We start from the raw sequence: 25,171 nt of genomic DNA on the forward strand, positions 1-25,171 counted from the left end.
CAGCCCCGTCACAGGTCTCTCTCAGCAGACAGATGTTCAGGGCATCTGTGCTGCTCACCCCAGTATCTTCTGGCCAGGTTACAGCCTGTGTTTCCTCCTCCCTGGATGAAAAGCGCTTCCTACTCATACGGTACGTGTGACGGTGCTTTGCTATCTATATCTGTACATATGACGTGAGCAGCAAACTCCTCTGCAAACCGCCCACAAATCACCCTGGAGTCAAAAAGCCCAATCACAAAGACTACAAAGAAAAATGAAAAGCGCCGTCTGAAACTCAGAAATAGGCGGTGTACAGTAATTTTTCCCATCTCTCTGCCTTTGCTGGAATTAATCAACAATCTCTGCCTGCAATTGCTGGGAGTAATTTATTTCGAGAAATGTAAAGAAAGAGCGTTTAGGATAAATATTTAAATTTCCTCTTCCAGCCCATCCTATTCTCAATCATTGTTTGTGCTCGGTTCAGCCAGCTATGCATAAGCTGATGCTTATTCTCTGTGCTCTGGATATTTACATATTTTTTTCTGCACTGAATCTCTGATCCCTAAGTCTTCCTTGGGTAGGGAAAGAATTATGTAAGTAAAATGCCCTTGGTGAATCAATTCTGGGTGAGAACACATAGGGTCACCTAGGGCACAGAGAAATCCTTTACAGACAGGGATGGTACTCCTACATGGATGTCAGCACCTGCCGTTTTTTAACTTACTTCCCCCTTCCCTAGGATGGTGCTGAGGAGAAGGGAGCAGTAGGAGCAAACATGCAAAAAGCTTGGTTCTGAAAGTTGTATGTACGCTAAGTTGTACGGTGTGCGTAAAAAATGAGACTGGAGTTTGGTGTAAAAAATGCAAAACCTTTACTGTGAAACTCATGCAAGACTTACTGCTGTGGGAACTACTTTAAAATGTTTTGTTGTGGTTGTTGTTTTTTTAATAGGAAAAAATACCTAAATTGAGCTTTGGGAATAATCAAACAGAAGAGCATGAACTTCAAAGGCAGTGCTTTGTATCTTTCAAATGGAGAAGTTTGAAAGGAGGAAGAAATGAGTATAAATGATTGATTCCGAGCTGTGATTGTTCATGCATGTGTGGGATGTGGGTTTCCCCCAGCTTCCTGTAGCCAAACGTCTATAGACACAGTCTAGATGGGCCCTGGCTGACCCCCTGCCTAACTCATGCTGCCCCACCAAGGCTGTGCTTCCCCCTTTGGTGAGCTCTAATTAGCCCATGCCAATAGAGGTTTGCACTGGAGCTGGGTGGGGGGAAAGCAATCTATAAACTTTAAAGACAGCTCATCCACCACGTGCAACTTGTATTTTACACCTCATGAATTTTAACAGCTGAAGTTATAACTTCACTGTTAACCCCCTGCATGCTGCACGCCTGCCTTGGTGCTACAAGGATGGAGGCAGTGTCAGCACATCAGAGTGGCTGCAGCTTGAGAAGCTTTCCTAGCATCACTTCCCCGCCTTGGTGAGCATGGATAGGATGGAGGTGGAGCTTCCCCTGCCTTCTACCCCAGCTTTGGCGGCGTTGCAGCAGCCAGGAGGTATTCCATACTTCTCCTCCTAAAACAGCTCAGCCACTTGTTCAAGCCCTTCCTTCCACGCACATTCAGGCTGAGCATTAGAGTAGCAAATGCCCTCCAGATACCACTAAGCGGCTGCTTAAAAGCAAAATAACAAACATAAAACCATGGATGACTGCAGCATGAAGTTAAGATGCGCTGCACTGCTGGCAGGCTGCACACGTAGCTCTAGCTGGACGGCTGCATGCTTGATCTTCTGCGACTGTCATTTACACTGTCATTAAAAACCGTTGTTGTGACTCTAAAGCAACACCTCGAAACACTTGGTGGAATCAGAGAGAAGGGTTTTTATAGCATGAAAACTGCGCATGGGGGTGAGAGCTGGGACCTCTGCTCCCCGGTGGTGTTTCATTACGGGCGCTGAGACTATTAAACCAATTTCCTAGTGCTGGGCTGAGAGGTGCTTGTTGGATTTCCCCAGCCAAATGAACTGGCTCTGGAGCCTGCAATTCTTTAAGCGAGTTATCAGGCAAGAGCCTCTCGTGCTCTGTCTTTGCAGTGCCTGCGATCCCTAACTTGCAGCTTGTTGTTTTTCCAATTTGGTACCCCAGGAGCCAGTTTCAAAGTCTCTTTATTTGGAGCCACAGTGACCCAGCACTTTGTTTAGTTGAGTGCGAGCTGTTGTGTGAGCGAGGGCCAGCCGTGCCACCCACAGCCCTGTGGATTCAGCTCCCACAGCCACCTGGGATGGCTGTCAATGAATGAAATCAGGTAGCAGCATACACATGCTGGCCCAGAGCTCTGCTGGGACCGTGTCCTGAGCTCTGTGGTGGGGTTACTGACCAAGCCAGCAGCTGGGAGTAGTGGGAGATGGCTGGGAGCAAGCTTAGTTATCTGGAGGGCATGGTGCAGAGATACCCCATGGCCAGCCAGCCTGATGTGTGCTGTTAGACCTATGTAAGCTGTCAGCCCCTTAGCTAGCACACTTGAGCTAACATCTTAAAGCGAGACAATGCTGTGAGACAACATCTTAAAAGTGTCTTAAAGGCAACCCTCAATGCAACCTACACCACCTTAGGTGAAGCTTAGGCTTCCACATCAACAACCCCTTTCAGAGAGCAGCAGCAAGAGTGTGTTCCCAGTCATCCTCCTCTATGTCCTGGTTGCCAGAGAGCCATGCTGCGCTGTTTTCTAATGTCCAATCTGCACAGGTTTCCTGGTGAAGGGACAGAGCCTGAAAACTGCTGTTGAGGGCTTGCTTTCCTCATGCTGTGCTGTGAGGGACCCTCAAGAACCACTGGTGGGACAGGGATTCAAAGCCACTGCCTGTAGGCTGAAGAGGCACGAACTCCCACCCAGCCTAAAGGTGTCAGAGGAATGTGGTATGCCGGGTCAGCTTTTATCATCTCTCATCAAATTCAGAACCGGCTCTGAACCAGACCCCATGCTGCTGTCCTAGAGCCATGACAAGTCCCTTGGTGACTCTGCAGGAGGCTGTGCTGACTGCTTGTACATCCAGCTGCCGCCTGCTCCCCTCTCCCTGAGAGTGAAGCAGGGAAAATCGGCCCATGCTGAGGTCTGTGTGGCTGCAGCTGGATGGCTGCCGACGCTCAAGTGTGCTGGGCTGCTGCCGAGGTACAGCACCCTCGTGGGAGCATCGCTCCCGGGGGAAAATATGGTCCTTTGGGAGATGTCCAGTCAGTCAGGAATGGGCTCCCCCTCCCTCTGGCTCTGCTTTCACCCTTCATTTGGGTAAGGGTATGGCAGGGGGTGACAAAAGAGCTGCGGATGCTCGATGGTGCCGGGCTGTGCTGTGCACTTATGCTGGAGCTCGGTAGTGCGGGAAGGCTTTTTCTTCCAGGCCTTTGCATTTGCAATTTGAATTTAATCCCATGAGCTAAAGATAGCTCTGGCTCGCCTATTGTTCCTCCAGCTGGCAACAGCTTTATTTCTTTGATGCTTTCAGTGCTCAGTCGTTTCCAAGGAACTGGGAGAGACGCTTTTAACACAGAGCCTGTCCCAGCGCTGAATCACACTGGTCAGCACATTCACCCTCCTGGCTCTCCCTTAGGTGCTCTGCTTCCTGCTGACGATGTCTCCTGCAGGAGCTGCAGGTCTCCCTTGTGTTGGCATGAGCTTTGTCTGCAGGTACCTGCAATGTCGCCATCCAGATCCCTCCTCTGGCTTCAGTGCTCCTCCAGCAGCAGGATGAAAGCCTTGCTCAGATATTTGGTAATTAGCCTTACTACCATTACTCCACTGGAAGAAGTGAGTGATGTGATCCTTTCTGGTATTCTTGGTGGCTATTGGGGTTCATCTGGGCACCTCTTTAACCCCCCCTTTTTGAGTGTCTCTTTGGTAATAATTTATTTCAGGACCTTTCTGTGTCATGTCAGCCAAGCAACCGCATGCTCTGCAAGGTCACTGAATGCATGTTAGTCTCTCAAGTAGTTTGCACCATGATTTGAAGTGGATTAATGTCAGTAAGCTCTTATCTCTGATTGCTTAGGTTTGTACTTGGTATATGCACATCACACGCATATATGTGTCATACATATTGTGTTGTGTAAGTGATTTGATATCTTCCAATCTCAGGGACAAAACCTGAATTTGGGACCGTTCCATGCTAATTCGTGACGTTAATTAGTTATAGCAGGCAGCCAATAAACCAACAAATGGTTTCAGATTCCTTAGGAAATGTGCCAATACGAGCGCAAATACCGATTTAGATGTGGAATTTTCACAGCGCCTCTCGGTGAAACTCATTCATTAAGTTAAATAAACGTGAGATGGCTGCAGGCTGCTGATCAACACTGCAAACAGGAAAAGGGAGAACGCTGGGTCAGTAAATCCCTGCCTGCGCGCACCAAAAGCACGGAACCCGCTGTCAGGAAGGGTGGGGAGAGCCCTGCCTCGCTGCGGGCGGCAGCCGGCTTCCTGGCCCCGCAAGCCGCAGCAGTGATTTCCTGGCTGTGTCAGGAAGCGCTGCTGGTTTGTACAGCTGGCGTGATGCTGAAAGGGCTGCTGGCCGTCGTGAGCCATGGAACTGTGCAGGAGGTGAATGCAAAAAAAGGAGGAAAAAAATAGTCAGGTTCCTGAAGCGTTCAACAGGGACACTTCCTTTCCCGCAGAAGAAAAAGCCGTTCCTACTTGGAGGCAATATGGCAAAAATCAAACATGCAGCACAAGGGGAGAGGTGCCTCTCTGTTCCCAGGTAAACTAAGGGGAATACTTGCAGCCTTTGCCCCCTTTTCTCGAGATCATCCTAGTGCTGCAGAAAACTGCATCTGAGTGTATGAAATAAATATTGTAATAAATACTGCTTTTAAAACACTTTTCTCTCCTTCAGCCCTGTCCCAGTTCCTGGTTTGGCACAGAATGGGGATCTCAAATGAAAGCAGATGGCAGGAAAACTCCGACTATTTGGAAAACTGGCTGCAAACGAGTGCAGCTATAAGGGACCAGACGCTCCAGCAGAATGGAAGCGGGATATGAGAAGTCTTCAAGAAGTGCGTTACCAAGTGGCCGTAGGGATGGACAAACACCGAAAACATCAATTGTTCACTTGAGCACACATGTTTCAGGCTTTCAATGGCTGCAGCCATAGGACTGTGAGTCAGATTTCCCCATGCAGCTTTGGGGACTTCTCCCACACTGCTGCTCAGGCTCAGGTGCTTTTCTCCAGGTCCAGGGGGTATCACAGTAACGGGAGCTGTATTTTGACCCTGGTAGCAAAGGAAGCAGACACAGGGAGCCTTCATTGTCTTGATACAGTTGTCAGTGAATGGTTGTTCACGTCAGATGCAATCTTGGTATCCCCAGGAAATGTGCATACCTGTGCAAACACAGGTCACTGCTGTACTGAGTCCATGTAGTCCTTCAGGTATAACCACCTGGCATCCCTTAAAATAAAAATAGCACATTTATTTTATTATCAGTATTACATAGGGAAAAAACTAAAGCCCTCCTGTAAGAGAATTTTGATGCTCTGATTTAAGGGATGAAATAAAACTGTTTGTGAAGATGAAGCGTGCCCCTATGTTTTAGGCAGAGCAACACTGATGATTTTAATTGCATGTCCCCTTGGGGGAAGCAATGACAGCAGCTACATTGATTGGGCATCAGTCTGTAGTCACAAGCAGGCACAAAAACTTAGAGGAAAAGGACATGTCTGACAGAAAGGAAAATAAGGGTCTTCTCCCTATTGGGAGCCTTGTGGAAGACATTATATTTGAGGAGCTAGTGACGTTGGGCAAGCCACGTCTGCTCTGTCGGTCCCTGTACTGCGGGGGCTGCAGCCCCATGTATGCAGCAGCATAAGGAAACATGCTGAGATGCCTCGTGCCATCGGTGTTGCGCTCTGGCAGACATCCTGAAAGAGAGAACGTCCCTGCCTGTCAGAAGAAGATAGATGACTTTGTTTGTCGCATGAGATTAAAGGCACCATCGTATAGGAGGGAGACCCAACCCCTCAGTGATGGGATCTGTGGTCTGTGCTGTGGCTATTCATCTGGAGCTGCATGTAAGTGGGGTTCCCAGCATCTGAAGGGGCATAAGAATTACTTTATATTCCCCTTCTTATTTTGTCTGATTAATGAAACAGTTTTATTATTACAGTACTTGCTTGTCCCTTTCTTACTGGCATTCAGAGGGACCCCTGCACCTCCCGGTTCAGAATGCCTGTGATTCCCCTCGAAGTCCCTCAGGGGACAGATCCATGAGGAGCTGGTCCAGGGTCTTGCAGCCTAAAGAACACAGTGTTCTGCTCGGACTCCAGACCTGAGCTCAGTCCGGAAGGCGTAGAGGGCAGAGCACAGGCAGCCATATAGGCAGCTCACTGCTGCTTCGTGTGCAAGTGATGGGAGCGAGGGTGAGAAGCCACAGCGACGTATGGAGGGCTGGGCAGCTGGATCCAGGCAAGGGGATGGATAATTCAACCCTCTCACCTACAAGTAGAAACATCTGCTGCTGCCACTGCAGATAGCACACACAAAAAAAGCTGTGGCGTTCACTTCCCAGCCTGGGCCATGCTCTCCCTCCCGGACCGCTGCCTGCCAGGATGAATCATGCTTGCTGCGGGAGCCGGGGCTTGGTCCTGTGCCAGGAACGTGCTCCAAAGGGAGACCACAGAGAAATATGGAATAATTTGCAAATCCATAAAAAACCCATTGCTTCTCAGCGGGGGTCTCTTGGCAGGTGCCAGAGAGTGCTTGTTGCAGGTGTCACCTGTGCTTGTGTGCTCCCCAGAGACAGAACCCTGTGCCAGGTCACCCTGCAGGCCTGCGGTGCACTGGGATGAGGATGAGCTCAGAGTGCTGGAGCATGTTGGTCTTGTGCATGGGATGGGGCTGCTCCCACCACAGGACCTTGGGAGCTGTTAGGCTGGGTGCATGGTAACGCGGTGCTGCAAGCTAAAAGGAATGCCGCTAGCCATAAAATGGCACAGAAGACCCCCAGGAGTCTTGTAGAACAGAATGGTAGAGTGTAATGAATAGTCAGACATATGGTAAAAATGAATTAATGTCGAGTTGCCATCCACTCTGCCATTTTCTGCTTTCAGTTTCCCCACTGTGCCTGTCTCCTGGCATCACTGAATCTTGATTCAGGGAGATGCAGCCAAGTAGCTTCCTGTGAAGCCAACATCACATCCTAAGTTGGCCAACAACTTGGTAGTGCTTTCTCCTGGCTCCGTCTGGCTGGGACTCTCTTCTGGACTGGTGGAGAGTGACCCAACCCCATTAGCATGGGTTTGTGTCTCCTTCCCTCTGGCAGGGAGCATTCAGGAGATGCCAGCTGATGGGGAGCACAAGTGCCCTTGAGCAGGAGCTGCTGTGAGCATGACAAAGCAAGTCCTGGGTCTCAGCCCTCATCACCTGCTGATGCAGTGGTCCAAATCCAGAACCACAGGAGGTTCACCTGGAGAGCTCTGCTGGGGGGTGCAATGGCTTGTCTGCTGTCTGGGGGATGCAGGCTGTTGTAGCAGACAATGTCCTGGCAGAGTAAGGTGGAAAGGTTCAGCCTGGTGAAGCAAACTTCTGGGAACGAATTCTGGGAGCCTGATACATTGCTACAGGCAGCACCAGTGCATACATGCATGCTTATATGCATGTGTGAGTACACATGTGCACGAGAGTGCTTTGAGTAATCCTACTTTTCCCACTGAGAAGAAGAATAAAGGTGCCACGTGCCATGTTTATGCACTATGAGGACATGCTAAAAAGAGGTTGCAGAGTCTAGACCGCAAGCATCCCTTTCTGCACTGCGCACAACATAGACGGGCTTTCTCCAAAATGAGCATGCTGCTTCTTTTCCCTTGGCTGGAACTGCTGCTGCGTAAGTCCCGACTTGAACATGCCTCAGGAGGTAAAACAGAGGGACAGGAATGCAGCTGAGGGGCTGTGCAGGCAGGGGCTGTTCTCTGCTGGGCTGCCTGCCTGTGGTGAAGCTGGAGGAGCGGGTTGGTGGGAGCAGCGCAGGCTGAGGCAGGCATTTACATGCATGTTTGTGAATGTATGCATGTGTTTGTGTGACAGAATATGGAAATGCTTGTGTTAAAGAGTGAAAGAGGAGCTACAGCCTGGAGACACGTATTTTGCTGCAGCTACAGCAAAACCTCCTCATGCTTTGGGGTACTTCCATCCTGGAGTGGGGAGCATTGCACCCGCTTCCCTCACCACAACACCCGCAGCCCCTCGCTGTGCCTGGGAGGCAGCGCAGTTTTAATCAAGGCTCCTCGCTGGAAGCAACCTCTTGTTTTTCAGTCGAAAGTCATCGTGTGACTGAAAAACAGCTGTTGTGGTACAGAGCCTATTCTTGGGTTTCTTGGAAAAAAAGGGAGTGCTTGTAGGGGCAAAAGGGCAGGAGACGGAGGTCGGGGACTTGCGCTCTGCTGCTGGCTCAGCCACCGACTTCTCACGTGATGGGAGGCAAGTCACTTGGTTTTTATTAATATGAAAGATATAAATAGGAGGGGGAGAGAGAGCAGAAGTGAGGAAGGGGACAGCGCTGTTAAGCAACCTTTGTGAAGTGATTTGAGAATCCACAGTGGAAAAAGCCATAAATGTCTCACCACATTCATTACTGAGCAGCAGTGGCTGTGGCTCGCAGAGAGCTGCTGTGGCTGGACCAGCCCTTGCTGCCAGGACCTGTGCCTCCCATTACCACCTCCTGAAGTCATTTTTATTATCCAGCAGTCACCTGTAACCCTGAGTTTTTAATGCTGCTGCATTCTGAGTGCTGCTGTTCTGCAGCCAGGCCCGGCTGCCTCCTCCTCCTCCCTTGAGCGCCTGTGCTCCTTCCCTTCTGCAGGCAGCCGGCTCCTGCCTCCCACAGCAGAGATCAGACGCAGCGGCAGCTGGGGAAACAATTGGGTGCCAAATTAGAGCGGCTCTTCAAGTAATTGACTGATGGAGCAGCTCTCCTACTCTTAAAAAAGGGAAAAATTAAAAACCCCCACAGTTTCGCACTGTGAGTCACTGGGGCGTCTGTGCTCTGAGCTGCCTCAAATCAGCCCATGGTGGAGGGCAGAGGATGGAGCTGTGCTGCTCTGTGCTGCCCCAGCTCCTGGAGAAGCCCAGGGTTTGTCCGTCTGTGCCAGGGCAGAGCTGCGAGATGCTCCAGTGATGCGACCAAGCCCCATGAAACTTGGCTCCCTGCTGACCATGTGCTCAGGCCCTGGTTGCCATAGGCTAGGGTGAGAGCTCCTGATGCAGCAGCGCCCACAAGACAGCTCCCAAAGGGATGTTTCAGTCAAGAAGTATGGGGGAGGAATTTCCTCCAGACCCGGACTAACCTTGCATCCCCTCCTGCTTCTGGCTGTGGAAGCAGTCAGAGCACTGTGGGCTCTCACCAGCACTGTGGGTCCTGCCAGCACCCAAAAAACAGCCCAGTACCTCCAGCCATGAAGTACAGGAAATCTGACCTTAATTGCTCTTAAAAGACCATACAGATGATCTTTTCCCCCTGTTTTCCCTCCATCATTTAACGTCATTAATTTCCCTCCATTTTAATACCTTTCTTGCAGGAATTAGGGCTAGAGAAAACAAGAGAGCAGTGATAGCCTCATATTGTCACAGGAACCCAGGAGCTGGGGCTGCAACAAAACCTCCCGATACCCCAAGACTCACAAGAAATAGAAATTATGTCTGAAGCATATGCAGCACTGTGTGGGCAGTCAAAACCAGCAATACAATGCCCTCGCTCATCTTCTTTCCCACTCTTTCCAGTGGAAAGGAGAAAGAAGATTTCTGCATGTTGCAGTATTGCTATTACTGTAGGTTAACCGTCTGTTTAAGAAAAATTGTAAGCACCAAGTCCACTTCAGGGAATGGGGCCAAAGCCCTCCTTGGTTGTCAAAGAGGTGACTCTGAGTGTGGTGATTCGTTGAAGAAGTAATGATGTCCTTTGCCATTGTGTTGTGCCTTGTCTCCCTGCTCTATTCCCAAAGAAAGATGCCAGGTTTGAAAGAGGCTGGCCCTTGTGTGCTTACTAGCATCAGTCTTCAACTCTGGAGCAATACTCTAGAGCAACATACAGAGCAAAACTTAATCCTGAGTTTTCCATACAAAGTGGCCCTGGTTTCAGAAGCCAGGCTGCAAACAAACTGGGAGTGTAAAACCGTAACTGTGGCGAGCACACAACCACGGGCTGTTCCCTTTGCTTTCCAGAGGCTTCTGTCTTACCTTGCGGTATATCAGAGCAGTGTCCTCACGCCGCTGCTTCTCACAAGCCTGTTTTTCAGGCTGCTCCCAAAGCTCTTTGCAGTTTGAAATGTTTTGGTTTTGGCTTTTTGTTTTTTTGCCTGTCAAAGTCACCTGGATAATGTGGCTGCAAGGCTGGGCAGCAGAGTGCAGTTCTTTGTACTCTTCTGTTTCCTCATCACTGGTGTCTACCCCTTATGTATTTTTCATGGATGACTATGCTGATGGCGCAAAGGCAGCTCCTTGCCTCCCTCCAGGTCTGGTTGTTTTCTCTGGTTTTGAGTACAAGGGACTAATTAGAAGTTGGCATCTCCCCCCCTGTGGCTAATGTGGAAGCCTGATGAGGCTCCAGCAGTGAGAGGGAGGCGAAGAAGGGATTAGCCCCTTGCAGGATGCAGAGCAGGGGGAGCATGGCTCCCTCTCCCCATCCTCAGCACCGAGGAGGGTTTGGGTCTTTCCCTGCCTCGTTTCAATGAGGATCCCCCAGAGGAAGAACGTGCATCCCTGGCTGTCCGGAAGAGATTCTGGCACATCCCTGGAGCTCCTCCACATGGGTTTGGCTGGTGAGGAGACTTTCTAGTCTCCTGGGGTTGGGTTTTGGGTGGGGGATGGCTGGTTTTGCTTCTACACCAGCTCTATCAGATGGCTGCACTTTCTCTGTTGCTGTGTGGATGGTGAGTGTGTGTGCATGTGTGTGACTGAGCGAGCCAGCGCTGGCTCATGCTATTTCCTCCCTTCCCTTGGGGATTGATTGGGTCCTGGTTTTTTTCTGCTGCCTCTCTAATAAAAAAATGTGGCTCAGCCAATTCTTGTGAACCTGAACGCAGAAGGAAGGAGATAGGGAGTGAAAAACGTGAAATCAAAGAGGAATCTCTTTCCCCCTGAAACAAACACAGTTCCCAGGGAGTGGGGCTGGGATCTCCTTGTCCATCCCCTGGGTCTGGGAGCTCCGTGTCCATCCCCCAGCAGCAGGTTGGGGCACTATAGTTATTCATGCTGGAACTAGGAGCGGGAGAGGTGCTCTCCCCATCCGAGAAGGCTCGTTAGAGCCTGAGTTTGCTTAAAATACAGCTCTAATTACCTGTTTAAACAATAGATCTGTCCCTTCCTTGGTCTATGAAGACTGCACACATTTTAATTATCAGGAAGACCTTGGCCATTCACCTTTCCGAGGTATTTAATGCTTCCAGTCAAATGCCTGCCCTGGTGTGCTCTGTTACTACGCCACCTCTTGAACTCTTGCTGGCAGAAAACTGCAGGATATCGCTGGTGAAATAACATTCTCTGGCAGATCTTTTTTTCCTGCATAATCGTGGTATTTGGGTTAATTTGCTTTGCTGGGCACATTAGTCTTTGAGCCTAAACAAGAATACGCAGGCCCTCCTCCTGCCTGGCCTTTTTCCCTGTACACACATGAAAAATAGGGCTTAGCTTGTGTCTTAATGTGTGATAATATTGTAATCCTATAAATGAAAGCCAGAGCTGTTCCTGGGATAGGATTGCCTGTTTCAGAGACACAGGATGGGAAAGGCCCTTCTTTTCCTTTGCCCAGACAAAGATCCATCCACACCAGCATCACATTCCCTCCTCACAGACCCTCTTATTTTGGGGTATTTCTCTTTTCCTAGCAAGCAGTGGGCTGGAAAATGCTTCAAATCACAGAGTGGTGCAGCGAGGGATCCTGCTGAGCTGAGCGCCCGGAGGCGATCGAAGCACTGCCATCCCTGGGCAGTCGAACCCAGCTTTCCCAGGCCTCGGCTGCACAGCCACGGGAGCCTGGCCAGCAGGAGAGATGCTGAAGCTAATGAGCATCCTTCCTCAGGGGCCCTTTCCTCACGGATGCCAAGGGAGCACAGGCTGGGATGCCCTGGCAGCTAAATCCCAGCTGCTGTCTGAGCTGCTGGCAGTGGCACAGGGCAAGGGGAGGGCTATTTCCAGCAGGCAGCAACTTCTTCTGCATCTCCGTCAGTGTGCATGGAAGGGCATCTCTGTGTCACACTGGGCCCAGGCAATGAAAGGGTGGCAAGAGGGCTTTGCTTCAGCAGAGTGCCTGAGAAGGGGGCCAGGATGCTCAGGAGAAGGGAAGGCAGGTATTTGCAGTCAGAGAGAAGGAGGCCAGACACTGCCTGGCCCGTAAGTCTCAACCCCCGTGGGCTTGATGCAGCTGCTTGGGAGAAACGCAGAGTAAACTCAGCAAGCTGCCCGGGGAGCCTGGAGCTGTAAATCTCAGCAGCCTGGATTTAAAGAGATGCCAGAACTTTTCATGAGGTTGGAAGAGGGCTGTCGCGGTGGCAGAGGAACACCTGGCTGTCTCATCCTCCCCACACTGTGGAGCTGCCGCTTGGGGTTGTTGCCTTCCCTTCAGGAGCTGGTGAAGCATAATGGAGCCTTTTGGGACTGGAAGATACCGCTCTGATTTAGGGTAATTGCCTGTATGTCATGATTCAGCGCATCAGCTGAGCGCTCGTCCACCTCTGGACATGATTAACTGGACATGATTAACTGTAAAGACCACAGGGATTTTCCATGGGACTGGAGCATGTGCTTCCCTGCTGTGCTGAACTCGGTTCCCTGTTACCTCTGCCACCTTCGGTCGGGTTGCTGGAGAGCACACGGAAGAATTCATCCCTTTTGTATGAGATCCCCCTTTGTTTCATATGACCGATGAAACTGCAGAGCTGGAATATTTCAAAATATTTGCTCAGCTGGCCATGAAACGTGACCGTTTCTTTGGGGGGAATGGCTCATTTATTCTCCAGCCAGATCAAGCACCTCCAGCTAATGGTGAAGCATCACGGCATGCTGAAGCCCTGCTAATGGTAGCGTCCTGAGGAGTGAAGATAAACAGTGCTTGCCGCAGCATGGGGGGAACGCCGATCCCTCCCCTCCGCTGATGACAGAGGATGAGCAAAGGAAAAGGGGAGGGGGAAAAAAACGTGCTGCTCTGGATGGCCCAGTTTTCTTGTGCCTTTTTTTTTTTTATTTTATTAATACCTTGTAGCCTTACCAAAGCTAAGCAAAGAATCCCTTTCATCTGCTGGTCTGTTTTCTACCTTTGATGGCCAGCCTTTCATTTTACTTTGAGGTATCCCCCCTCAGAAAGCTCCTTGCTGCCTAGCCAGCACATTTGTTCCTCTCTGGCCGGATGCAGATGTGACCAATTTGCTTCCCCGACACAATGCAAGTGGAAGCAGGGGCAGAGAGGGGAGGCAGGTCTATGAAGCCGAGTTGCGCAGCAGAAGGCAGCGAGAAGAGCACCGCGCTATTTATTCCCTTGCTTTCACCGGGGTCTTCAATGTCCCGGCAATGCTAAATCTTAACTTTCATGCTACAGTGCACCAGGATGCAATTTACTTCAAAGACAGCATAAATCCCTGGCTGCCGCTTATATCATAGGGCTGTTACATGAAAAGGGTTTATGCGCTTCGGTCCCAGGAACAGGTCTGCACTTTTCAGCGTGGATCTTAACTGACCGCCCTGCAATGGCCTAAAAATCTCAGACGGGCCACAAAAACTAGGCTGTCCCTGCCCTTCTGAGACATCCAAGTGCCGAGCTCTGCCATGCTGGGAGTGCTGTCCCCGCATCCAGACCCATTGCACAGTGCTGGCTGCCCCGGTCCCAGGCTGGACGGAGAGGGAGGGCAGGCATACAGCAGGCCTGCTCTGCGATTATATTTCTTTATCCTTAGGAAAAATGCTGGTGCTGGGGAGGGAAGGGGGGAAGGCAGCCAATTCCTCTCTCCTTCCTACCACAGCTGCCTTGGCAAAGCAGAAACCAAGACAGCACTTTGGCCAGGAAGAGCTGCATGTGAGCTGGGTACGCCCGTTGCAGAGGTGGGCTGGGGAATGCATGGCAGTGTGAGTATCTTCCATGCTCTGAGTGTGAAGGGCCTGCCCCTTGGCTGCTGTGAGCCTCTTGGTCTCCATGAACCACACAAAGTCATACCGCTTCACACTGACCCTGGGAGCTTTTTGTTGCTGTGGCAATGTCATAGGTTTGAACGGGGAGGTGCTACAGACCCGTTTGGGCACAGGTAGGAGGTACATTTTCGGAAGCAATAGCCTGCAGAACCCAGACCCTGGTGTGGGGGGTGATGTGGGCTAATAGAGCCCTAAATCATTTCCAAAAGTGGGACTTCGGCTCTGTTTAAACAGTGTGTGTTCACCTCTTGGCCAGGAGAATGGTTTCCTCAGCCCAATTCCAGACAACCGCCTTGCCCAGGAAGACTGGTCTCATGTGCTGGTGAACAAAAATGAATCTAAAATACACCCAGTTAAATTTCTAAGAATTTAATTTCTTGGCTAAACATGGGAGCCCAGGAATTTTCTGAATATTGCTTTTGGAGTGAAAGAGCAGAAAAGAAATCCCTCCTGCCCTCTGTAGTTCAACCATATTAATAATGTCTTATTTGCAAAGCTGTTTATGCCTCCCTTCCCTTCTGCTGGGGTGCTGCTCTGTGTCTGCCCTCATCAGAGCGCCACTATTAGCTGGCTTCATTGTGCAGCCATGCTTCATTGTTAGCCGAAGTTGCTTTATCTCTGTAAGAGCAAAATAAGCCATTCCTCTCAGAACCACCCATATTTCATGGCCAACTAAGCAATATTGCAAAAACATTGAGATTCCTCAATTTCCTTGATCGTATATAGCAGATGCTGATTTGATGCTAGGAAAACTGATTAGCAAACCCCTTCCTGGCTAGTCTGTCACGGTGCTGACAGTCCCAATGCAGTCAGCTTGTCCAGCAATAGAAAGACTATTACCAAGTGCATTTTTCATGCAGTGAGAAGGAGCGTTTCTAGCTGCTTCTATGCACTGAAAACAAATTTCCAACAGCCTGCATAGAAAAGCACCAGGGTTATAATCCATTCCCTGTGCGATATCACCTTCGAATGTGTTATCACTGGAAGTGTAAAATCCCTGCTCCTCTCCCGCTGGAGCCCCACTGTCATTAATCGAAGGCTTTCCCTGGCTGGGGGCCTGTCTAACTTGCAGGGCTGGCTGTGAAACCAAGGGCATTACTGGATGATGCTGTCATGCACAGCCATGCGGGTCCCTTTTAAGGGAGCGATGGAGCTGTTGTAGAGGGGGAGCTGAAACCTAGTGTGCATAATTTCAAGGAAACGCATAGGCTTGCCGAGGCTAAAAATCAAGATCAAAAGTTCAGGGTTAAATTCAGCTGTCGGGCCCAGATAAGCTTATCTCCAAAAAGTGGCTTATGAGGGATCTGCTCCAGGCTGAAGTGCTTAACTGGTGACCTGCAGGACTTGGCGCTGCGCTCCTTCCCACCAGCGCTTACCTCCAGACTTGCATGTCTCCTGCGTTTCAGATGCTAAAGCCGTAGCGGGGAGGCGAGGGGTGGATAGCATGTCAGGACAGCTGTGCTCTGGCCCCAGGCCTCCCGCAGATTGCATGCTTTCTCTTAGCCTGCATGTCCCAGAGAGAGCAGCGAGCGGTGAGCACTGTGGTTTGCTATTACACGGAGGCCTGATCTGGCAAAAAGGCAAAATTAGAGACTTTTTTCCAAGCGTTCTTTTCCACTCTCTGAGAAAAAAAAAAGGAAAATGAAGCAGGCATGGCTGTAATCAGCTGCAGGAGCGGAACAGCCCTCTTAATTTGTTTTAAAGTGTCCTTCAGGACTGTCTGGTTAATAACCACACTCCGCAGCGCTGTGCTCCTCAAGGGGAGGAAAGCGCCGCTTGGGAAACTCATGTGTTTTTTACCCTGGAGCGAATGCCCTCTGCTTCATCCCACTGGAGACAGGAAGGGAAGCATAACGAAACAGGATGGTGGGAAGAGGATGAAGTGGCAGCAATCTTCTCTCTTCCCTGTTGCTGATGCAGGAGTGGCAGCTCTGCATTGAGGATGCTGCAGAGGGTTACTGGTGCACAAGAGGCTGCAAAAAGCTGCGGTGACAGCCTGTGTCTAATTGCAGCCCTTGGCTTAGGAGTGCTGGTTAAAGGCATCACAAATGTGAGGCGTGCAGCATTTGCACTGTGTGAGTCGCACGGCTGTTTGATCTCATCGGAGGTGGTTGCAGCACTCGGATACGCCAGGTTTCTGTGAAGGGCAGTAAATGGGGAGAAAGGTCATTTGATCAGTCATCTTGCAGGCTGGTGGTGTGGTGGCCTTTGTAGGGAAAAATAAATCAATCCTTGCAGCCCGGGCCTGGTTTAAAAACCTAAGCAGAGGTTTCCGGGATGCCACAGAGAGACACAGTTCTTGGCTGAACAGTGAGGTGCCCACTCACCCGACTGGCCTGTTGCCCTCCACAGGCAGGGTCCTCCTTCAAAGCGAGGACCACGCTGCCTCAGGTCTCCCAGGAGAGTCCCCTCTCAAAGCTGATGGTTTCTTGCAGAGCAACCCTATACACAATGAGGTTGGAAGCGGCTTCCCGCAGCATTCAAGGAGTGCTCCTGGCATCCAGTGCCAGCCCCCACCATGGCCCCTTTGTCTTCCCAGAGTGCCCCTGACACAGCACATAGGAGCTGCCAGCTCCAAGGGAGCCCGGCACCCAGCTTTTTCTCACAGTGTATGATTTCTGTGTGGAGATACAGATATCTGTGTGCGCACGTGTGCCTGTGAGAAGTTGCGTCTTAGCCAAAAGGCAACACGTCCTGTATTGGATGTATCGAAATGCAGTAATGTGAGGCATTTCCATGGTGCTCTCGCTACCTTAAAATGAAACAGAAATGTTTGACAGACTGAAAAATAGATTTTATAAAAAAAAAAAGAAAAGAAACAGAGCCGCTTTAAGGGTCTAAAAAGTTTAAACTTTTAACATTCCCTATGCTCTTCCTTTCCTTTCTTCCTTAAAGGCAGACTATGATATTTTGGCAAAGAGTTGATTTTATTTTGCAAAACAACCTTCTGTAATATCTCAGAATAATAGGAATATTCTCAAAGCTTTACAAGCCCAACGGGCCTTCACTGATTGTTTCACTCAAAGAAATCTGGACGCTATAGCAGGGAGATCCTAAAAGCAGAATGGCCTTCAGCTCCTGTGTCCATCCCCAGCCAGACGTGAGCCTTCAGCTAGGAAAGTAAAAAGGAGACTTGTGAAATGAAGTAGTGTTTTATCTCCCCAAACCCTACAGCTTTTCAAATGTTGCTGCATGGAAGGCTGATGGAGATGGCTCCCTGAGCTCGTCACTGGTTTACCCCACGGAAAAGCCCTAAGGAAGGGCTTTCTGGAAATAGTTTTACATTGACATCGCTTTATTTGCATTCTGAGGGCCAATTTTTGGGTTTTTTCCTGGAAGTGGATCATTCTGCATTCAGAGAAACCTGAGACACGGAGTCCTGGGCACAGCTTCCCACCCTATGTCACAAAACTTCTGATAAAACCATAGGATTTGGGACCTCTGTTGCAAAACAAATCTACTGCACTGAGCTTCCACATCCCATCCTCCTGGGCAGAGCCTGGTGTGCAAACGTCTGAAGATGCACTGGGGCAGTATTAATCTCTTCCTGCCAAAAATAAATGGGGAGCAGGGAGCTTAACTCCAGCTGGACCTGGTTAATCTGTACTTAGATTATCTCAATTGCGCCTAGGATTAAGAAATGTTTTAGCAGGGACTAATCTTACCTGGTGGACAGCATGTCTGGTTGACTTCTTAATCCCATTGCTTGACTCCCAGGACTTGGCTTCCAAAGCAGCTGGGCCCTGAGCATCCCTGCGGCTGGGCCCACATGTGTGGGGTTGTGCCTCTCTATGTGGGGCTGGTGTGGGGAGCCTGGATGCAGCTTCAGGTCTTCTGCACAGCATCACTCTGCTTTTGGTCTTTCTTGCTTCTGTCGTTCCCCTCCTCCTACTCTAACCAGAACTCAGGCTTTTAGCACGTGGCAGGCGCAGTGCAAAGCGTTAGGCAGGACAAGGCAGAGCTATGTTAATTACTCTGATTTTCTGAGGAGATGCTGTGGCGGGGGATGAAAGGGTGGACAGCTGACACGAGCACGTTTCTTACTTCCTGCCAAGTGGTGCTTTGAGACGGTCTCCAGTGGTACCCCTGCGGGAGTGTAATGAGTTGGGTGCACTGATCCTCAGACAGCCTTCTGGGAAGGTAACTCCATCACAGCCTCTGTCCCTTGGAGGGGAAAATAGGTCATGGGACAGCAGAAAAGGAAATCACCCATTTTGGGGAAAACAATAAAACCCAACAAAACCAAACCCAAAACTGATGTTTTCTGCTTGATTCAGGAGAAATGAAACATTCTTTGCACTTTTTGGCAATAACCATCCCCCCCCCCCCCCAACAAACAAACCAAAACAAAAAATAAAACAAAACCAAAAAAAGGCAAGAGGATTTTGCTAGTAAGAAACCATGCAATAAACTCCTCAGTTTTTTGTTTGCAAAATTGGCAGAATTTTGAGAAGCTGAAACCAAAGTGAAGGCTTGCAAGTAGGAAACACTTATGTGGCCGATATCCAGCAGCATTCCTGCCAGGGAGGAAAAGCCTCTAGCACTGATTATCCAGCAGTTTATGCATATCAGCTTCAGCAGGGAGACCTTTAAGACAGCAAACATCCCAGCAACCCTGGTTATGAAACCCCAGAGCTCATCCCTGCAGTGCCCCCATCCCTTCCCCACAGCATCACTCCGTGGCACCTCCACATGCAGGCTCCCCCTCCCTAGGGTAGTGCAAGTCCCAGACTCGGACAGTGCCCAAAATCACCGCTGAGCTGTAATTGATGCCTGAGGTGACAATTACAGAGGCCCTTGAGAGGAAGGCAGAAAGAAAAACAAAACCCCTGCCCCAAACAAATAACCAAAGCAGCAGCGACAGCAAATAACCCCCTGCACAATAAATAAAGCCAATTAGCTCACGGATTTAGCTCTGGCTTATGTGGAGAGAGCCTGGCGGAAGGAAGGGCAAGCCCAAGAGCTGCCAACCACAAAAGCATCACTTTTTCCTGCTCTAAAAAAAGATGAAACACAAAACCCCCAGCACCAGCAGGGGTTTTTGTATGGTGGTTGAGGTGGCACCACGAGGAAAAGGGGAGCAGAAAGGCATGTCTTGCTGCGGAGGGGTAGCTTTGCAAACCCTGTGCTCTGATGACTGAAAGACATTTGTAATGGCTGGGGACCTGCTTTGTCAGGTCTCATGGGCAGCAGCAGCCCATGTGCCCCCCAGCACCCAGCAGGCAGGTCACAGATGCCAAATGGGGAGAGAGCCAGTCATTCAATCAAGTATTTAAGGCCAAGGTTAGGAAGGGATTAACACGGCCTTTCCGAGACCTTGAACTCTTCTCTTAATCTGGATTTACAGCTGTGAATTCACGGCTGAGACCATTAACTGACCGTCCTCTGTCTTGCAACCCTCATTTCTCTTGTAAGAAATGCCCTGGTTGGTACCCCCACCATTGCACATCCTACCCTTAACGTGCACTACCTAAACCCCACAGAGCTCTGGGACCCAGATACACAATATCCTTCTGTGCTAAACATGCCACAGTGCCTCTTACCTCCTGACAACCATTATCCAGCTGCTGAATGAGTCTTATTATAAGCAATTTTTCTAAATCATACTGAAAGCATGAAGTCAGAAGAAAAAAAAGTGTCTGAGGCCATGAACTGCAGCAATACCTGGCAAGTTGGTTTAAAAACGGGAAAGAAGTGCTAGGGAAGCTGTTGACACAGGATCCTGGGCTGGTAAATTACAGACATCAACATGCATGTCACACCCAAGCCCCTGGCAGGGCTTACCCAGCCCTCCAGCTGCAGGATGACACCCATCGCAGCTGCATCACACTGGATCCTGCACCTTTCTTTCCTGGAGTCTCTCAGCAGCTTAGCTCAGAACAGGACAAAACACAAAAGGTTGTGAGATGTGGCACAAACTGGAGGTAGTTTATTTACCAGGAAGATTTACCAGTCTTAGGGAGGCTGGGGCAGACAGGCTCCATAGTGGTAGTTGGCAGTTCTGCCCCTTCTGCCTTTGATGCTTGAGGATGCCTCTGCAATGTTGGTCTCGCAAGTGAGCAAGGTGCAGAGCAGGGGAGCAGATAAATTATGTGTATCCCTGGGCTGATGCCTGTGTGTGCTGCATCACTGTATTACAGCCAGGATCTGATTGGGCCATAACAGTGGTTTTGGCCACTGCTAATTAAAAGCTCTCTGGCGGTGACCTTGCAGCTCTCACAGAACCATTTAGGTTTGTAAAAGACCTTTAAGATCATCAAGTACAACCCTTGCTTAAGTTCGTGAAGTTACCCCCAAGTCCACCACTAAACCGTGTCACTAAGAGCCTCATCTACATGGCTTTTGAAGACTTCCAGGGACGGTGATTCCACCACTGTCTGAGCAGCCTGTTCCAATACACGATCATCCTCTAAGTGAAGAAATTTTTCCTAATGTCCAGTCTAAACCTCCCCTGGTGCAGCTTGAGGCTGTTGCCTCTTGTCCTATTACTTGTTCCATGGCAGAAGTGACCAGCCACCTCCTCGCTCCATCATGTAGTTGTAGAGAGCAAGATGGGGAGTTGGGGAGCCCCATCCCCAGCTTTCGGGTTGTCTCCTCCGGCCTTGCTACACCCCTCCCAGGTGCTACTGAGAACACCCAGCAATTATCAGCATTGATCCAAAGGGAAATCCCAGCAGCAAAAGGTGGGAGGGAGAGAAGCAGAAGGCAGTGGGGTGGCTCCCTGGGGGCAGCTGGATCTGTGGGAGGCTGCCCTATGGATGGGGAAGGCGGCTCGGTGGGAATGGGAGAGTGTTAGAGCAGGAGCGTCGGGCTGTCAGGCAGCACCGGGAAAGATAAAACAAAAAAGATAAAACAAACCAAGGAGGAAGGAGGCCGGGTGTGACAAATTAAAGATCAGCGCTGCCATGCATGGGGATGATCCACTGTTATCCTGCCAGTGCTGAGCATCCCTCCCGGCTTGAGCGAATGGCAGCTCGCAGCATTCTCATCGCCTGAAATCCTGGAGCTACGGAGCCGCTGGCTCAGCCCTGGCTCCCGCATGGTGGGGAAACAAAGGCGAGTGGGAGCAGGCAGATCGCAGCTGGGGCCTGCCCGGCAGCCAGCCCTGGATGTGAGGGGGGGGAACAGGTACGGTTCATGTTTCAAGCTGGAATGAAAGCAGGGAGGGAAGGAACCGGATCGCCCATGAGCTGTAAAATAAAAGGAGGTTTTGTTTTATTTAGCACGAGGCCATTTTGACCAGTGTAAAATATCTATCAAAATGGAGACAGAAAACAGTCCTGCCTGAAAGCGCCGTGGCCAAATTGGCTTTGAGACTCGCGTCGTCCTGAGCCAATTAAAATGTCATAATAATGCAACCTCAGAAAAGCCCTGTGCCTGCTCGTTATGCAAGATACACAGGGAAGGAAATCATTCCCCAGATAGAAGTGTTTATCCAAATGGCTCTCCGTGAGAAAGCCAGTTGGTGAAAACGGAAAGGCAAAGCCCCCAGAGCAGCCTGCACCCTGCTCCATGTTTGCAGCACCCATGCTGGTGTCCCTGGAGCTGTTGTCCCCGGAGCTGTTGTCCCCCATGGGGGGGTCCTTGCAGGTCTGGGAAGGTCCTGCCTGAGCAGCAGGGCTGGAGGTTTGGGGTGGCTTCATTTCAAATGGCAATTTTGGCCTCTTTGTTGAATTTCCCAGCCTTGATGCGTCTTTGGGAGACACGTGTCCCCCAGGTATATCAGTAGTAATGGAAAGTGCCACTGTCACTACAGGCACTAACTCATCATCTTGATGGCCCATTGATCCCCAGAAGAGTCGAGTGGAGGGTAAAATAAATGTGGTTTGCTGGGACGAGAGGAGAGGAGGAGAATACGGAAGACACTTTGTTTCACCAGCCACTGAAATCAAAGGGAAACCAGAAACTGACTTCGGTGGACACAGGGCTGGACTGCGCCTGTGCTCCCCCAGAAAGAGACGTGCTGAAAGGCATCTCCCCAGGTGCTGTCATCCTGCAGTGTTCTCCTGGAACTGCCTGAAGGTGCCAAGGCTTCTGATTGGTACTGCCTTGCTCTGAGGAGCATCCTGGACCTGCCTGGAACAAGATGGGGACCCCCCACATTCCACAAACTGCAGGTGGTCTCCAGGAGCACTGGGAAGACTGAGCACGCCCAGGCCGGAGGTGCTGCGCAGTGGGCGCTCGAGATAAGGGGTATTCCAGAGGGTGCTGGTGCGTGCCCTGCCGCAGGCTGCAGCGAGCCCTGGAGGCCAGCCGCTCGCCTGGGGGCCGGCTAGCTGCCACAGCCAAGCGCTGTGCTGGAGCTCATTAGTCCTGCTGTGAGGGAAGTTAATTAGCTCGGGGAAAACGCCGTGCTAATTTGCCTAACCGGCTTTTGGGACCGAGGTTAACCCTGCCAGGCAGGCTTGGATGCACTCCTTCTGGCTGGGGCCGTGCCTCCTGCATCCGTGCACGCAGGAGGGATGCCCGTGGGCTCCAGAGCTGCTTTCAGCGTGTAACCCATGCTCTTCGGAAGCTATGCGTTCTCCTGGCAGCGAGCACTGCCATCCCGAGGCGGCATCGGGACTGCCGCGACACCGGCTGCTCCTGCTCGGCGGGCAGATGGATCAGCCTCTGCTCTTTGCTGTGGCCACGGGCACGGCAAGGCAGGCACAACATGCAGCTCTGCGCCTGCCGGCAGTGCCGTGGTGTGCCTGCCCGCGGCTGCTGCACGGGTCTGTGCTGCATTTACAACGCATGCTGCCATCCCTGCCTGTCCCTCTCCCCTGTCCCGCTGGCCCCTGCTTCCATGTTACACGCTGACTGCCCCCCAGGCCCGGGCACTGAAAGGGCCTCCTGTTTTTCCTTCCATCTTTGTTCTGCCTTGTCTTGGAAGAGCGTAGAACTTGGACAGGACGATTCGAACAGCATGCTGAGCAGATGGAAACAGGTCCTTGGCTGTGGCCAGGTGGAGGGAGCACTCAGCAGGCAGAGCCTGGGCATGGCAAGCTGAGAAACGGCTGCTGGCTCTGCAAAGCACTGCTCCCTCTCCACCAATGCTAAAGCAATTGCTCTCGATGGCTTTAGAATTATTGGTTTTGGCACACAAAAGTGGCTGTTCCCTGCTTCCTGGCCCCACGGGAATCCGAGCTTGGTTCAGTGTGACTCATGGCAAGGGAAAGAAAGGGAGAGAAACACACGGCACAGAGCTGGAGAGAAGCAGGCGCGGGGTAATCTTCAATGCAAGCTTGCAGGCTTGTCTATAAATAGAAGGTGAACCGTTCCCTAGTAATTAGCCAGGAGACGGTTTATTTGCAGCAGCGCGATTTCAGCAGCAGTGATTTTGGCAGGAGGAGGCTGCCCCAGCAGCTCTAACCTTGCAGAGCGGGAGGAGGCTTGCCTCCCTCTCCAAGGGGATGTGTCCCACAGGCAGAAGACATGCGAGGGCTCCGGTGCATCTCCTGCCTGCATGGACAGAGCAAGAGGCCAGCGGAGGAGATGTCCCCTCTCTGCAGTGGCCTGCTGGATCTCTGGGATTAGATGCTCCTCAGCCTTTGCACTGGAAGAGAAGATAATAGCCTTCTGTAGGGGGAGGCAGCAGCATCCTGACATAAAGGCTTGATCCCTAAAAAGGGGTTCAAACAAGGACAAGCAGAGTCTGAGGTCTCAGCAGGGATGAAAGGCACAGAGACCCATCTGGATTACAGCAAGGACTAAGCTTGAGGCAGTCGCTCGCCTGCAGGTGCCTGCTGCAGGTCTTTGCACCTAGGGGAGGTGCTGAGGACCGTGTACCCCCAAACTAACATATGGATTCAGGGCTCCTTTTCGATGATGAGTGGTAGGTGTCAGGCTGGGCTTTCCCAGCCAGCCAGGGTGGATACATGCCAGGGAGCTTCCCTTCTGGCCTTTCTTTCTTACATCCTGATGCTGCTTACAGTGGGAGTGGGACTAGGACAGAGTCAGCTTGAATCCAGGTCTTCTCATGCATTTTTGGGGTTTGGATAGCGCATCCGGACTGCAACAGGAAAAAGTGCAAAGAGTCACCTCAGCACTGTGCCAGCCCTCTTGTGCTGGTCCAACACCGCACGTCCCAAACCTACCCGGACCCTGCCACAGGCAGAGAGGAAGGACAGAGGGGCTGGGCGGGTATTTTGAATGAGGAGGTGTGAACTGCCTGCAGAAAGCCTTGTGCTGCAGTCTGAAGGCACAGCACTGTGTGCACTGGCAGGGGGCAGGCACCGCTGTCCCATACTCTTGCAGAAGTGTGGGGTACTGTCACCTGCATCCTGGAGTAGGACAGCATCCCAGGAGTGTTGCATTCCAGACCCAAGAGAAGGGTTATCACTCATGATAAAAGCACCTGGCTGGTCCGGTTCTGGCAGAGTGAAAGCCCCGTGGTGAGAAGACAACATGCTGTATGACCTACAGCCAGCAGCTCTCCCTGAGCTGGGAATGCATCCACCGCCAAATGAATGAAAATGAGCTTTACATCCAATTTCAGGCAATACCCAGCCCCTGCTGTTGTCCTGTTGATTCTGTGGCTCTGCAATCAGGTTTAACTTCCCAACTTCCCATCTCCTCCATCGCTGCCTGTGAGGCCTGTGCAAACAGCGGGGAAAGCGGGCTAATTGCCTCTGGAAGAGGAGCGGTGATAACAGCTACGCTGGAAGAGCCATCACAGGCCTGCAGTTAGCAAACTGAGAACACAGGGAAAAAACACCCCCGCTTCCCTGGCCGCTCTTCTGAAGGATTACTTGTACCCATAGGAGGGAGTGCTGCTCCGGAGCGCCAGGCGCTGCTGATTTGTGAATGTCCCCTCTACTGGGACACGATTAACTGGAAAATTTACTAGTGGAGAGGTCTCTCCAGGAGCCAGTTTAAAGCCGGCAGCTCCTCCGGCTCACTCCTGCCTGGTGCAGCAGATGTTGACGCCGGATGAAAATTGAGGAGTGGGATGGGAGCAGCCAGGATGTGCTCCTGTGTTGGTGGTGGGGATGATGTGCTGCCTTGCAGTTATGCTGGGGGTTGCTGGAGAGCCTCCAAGCCATGCC

The sequence above is a fragment of the Lathamus discolor genome, chromosome 4 (genome assembly GCF_037157495.1).
Source record: "Lathamus discolor isolate bLatDis1 chromosome 4, bLatDis1.hap1, whole genome shotgun sequence".
Classification (NCBI taxonomy): Eukaryota; Metazoa; Chordata; class Aves; order Psittaciformes; family Psittacidae; genus Lathamus; species Lathamus discolor.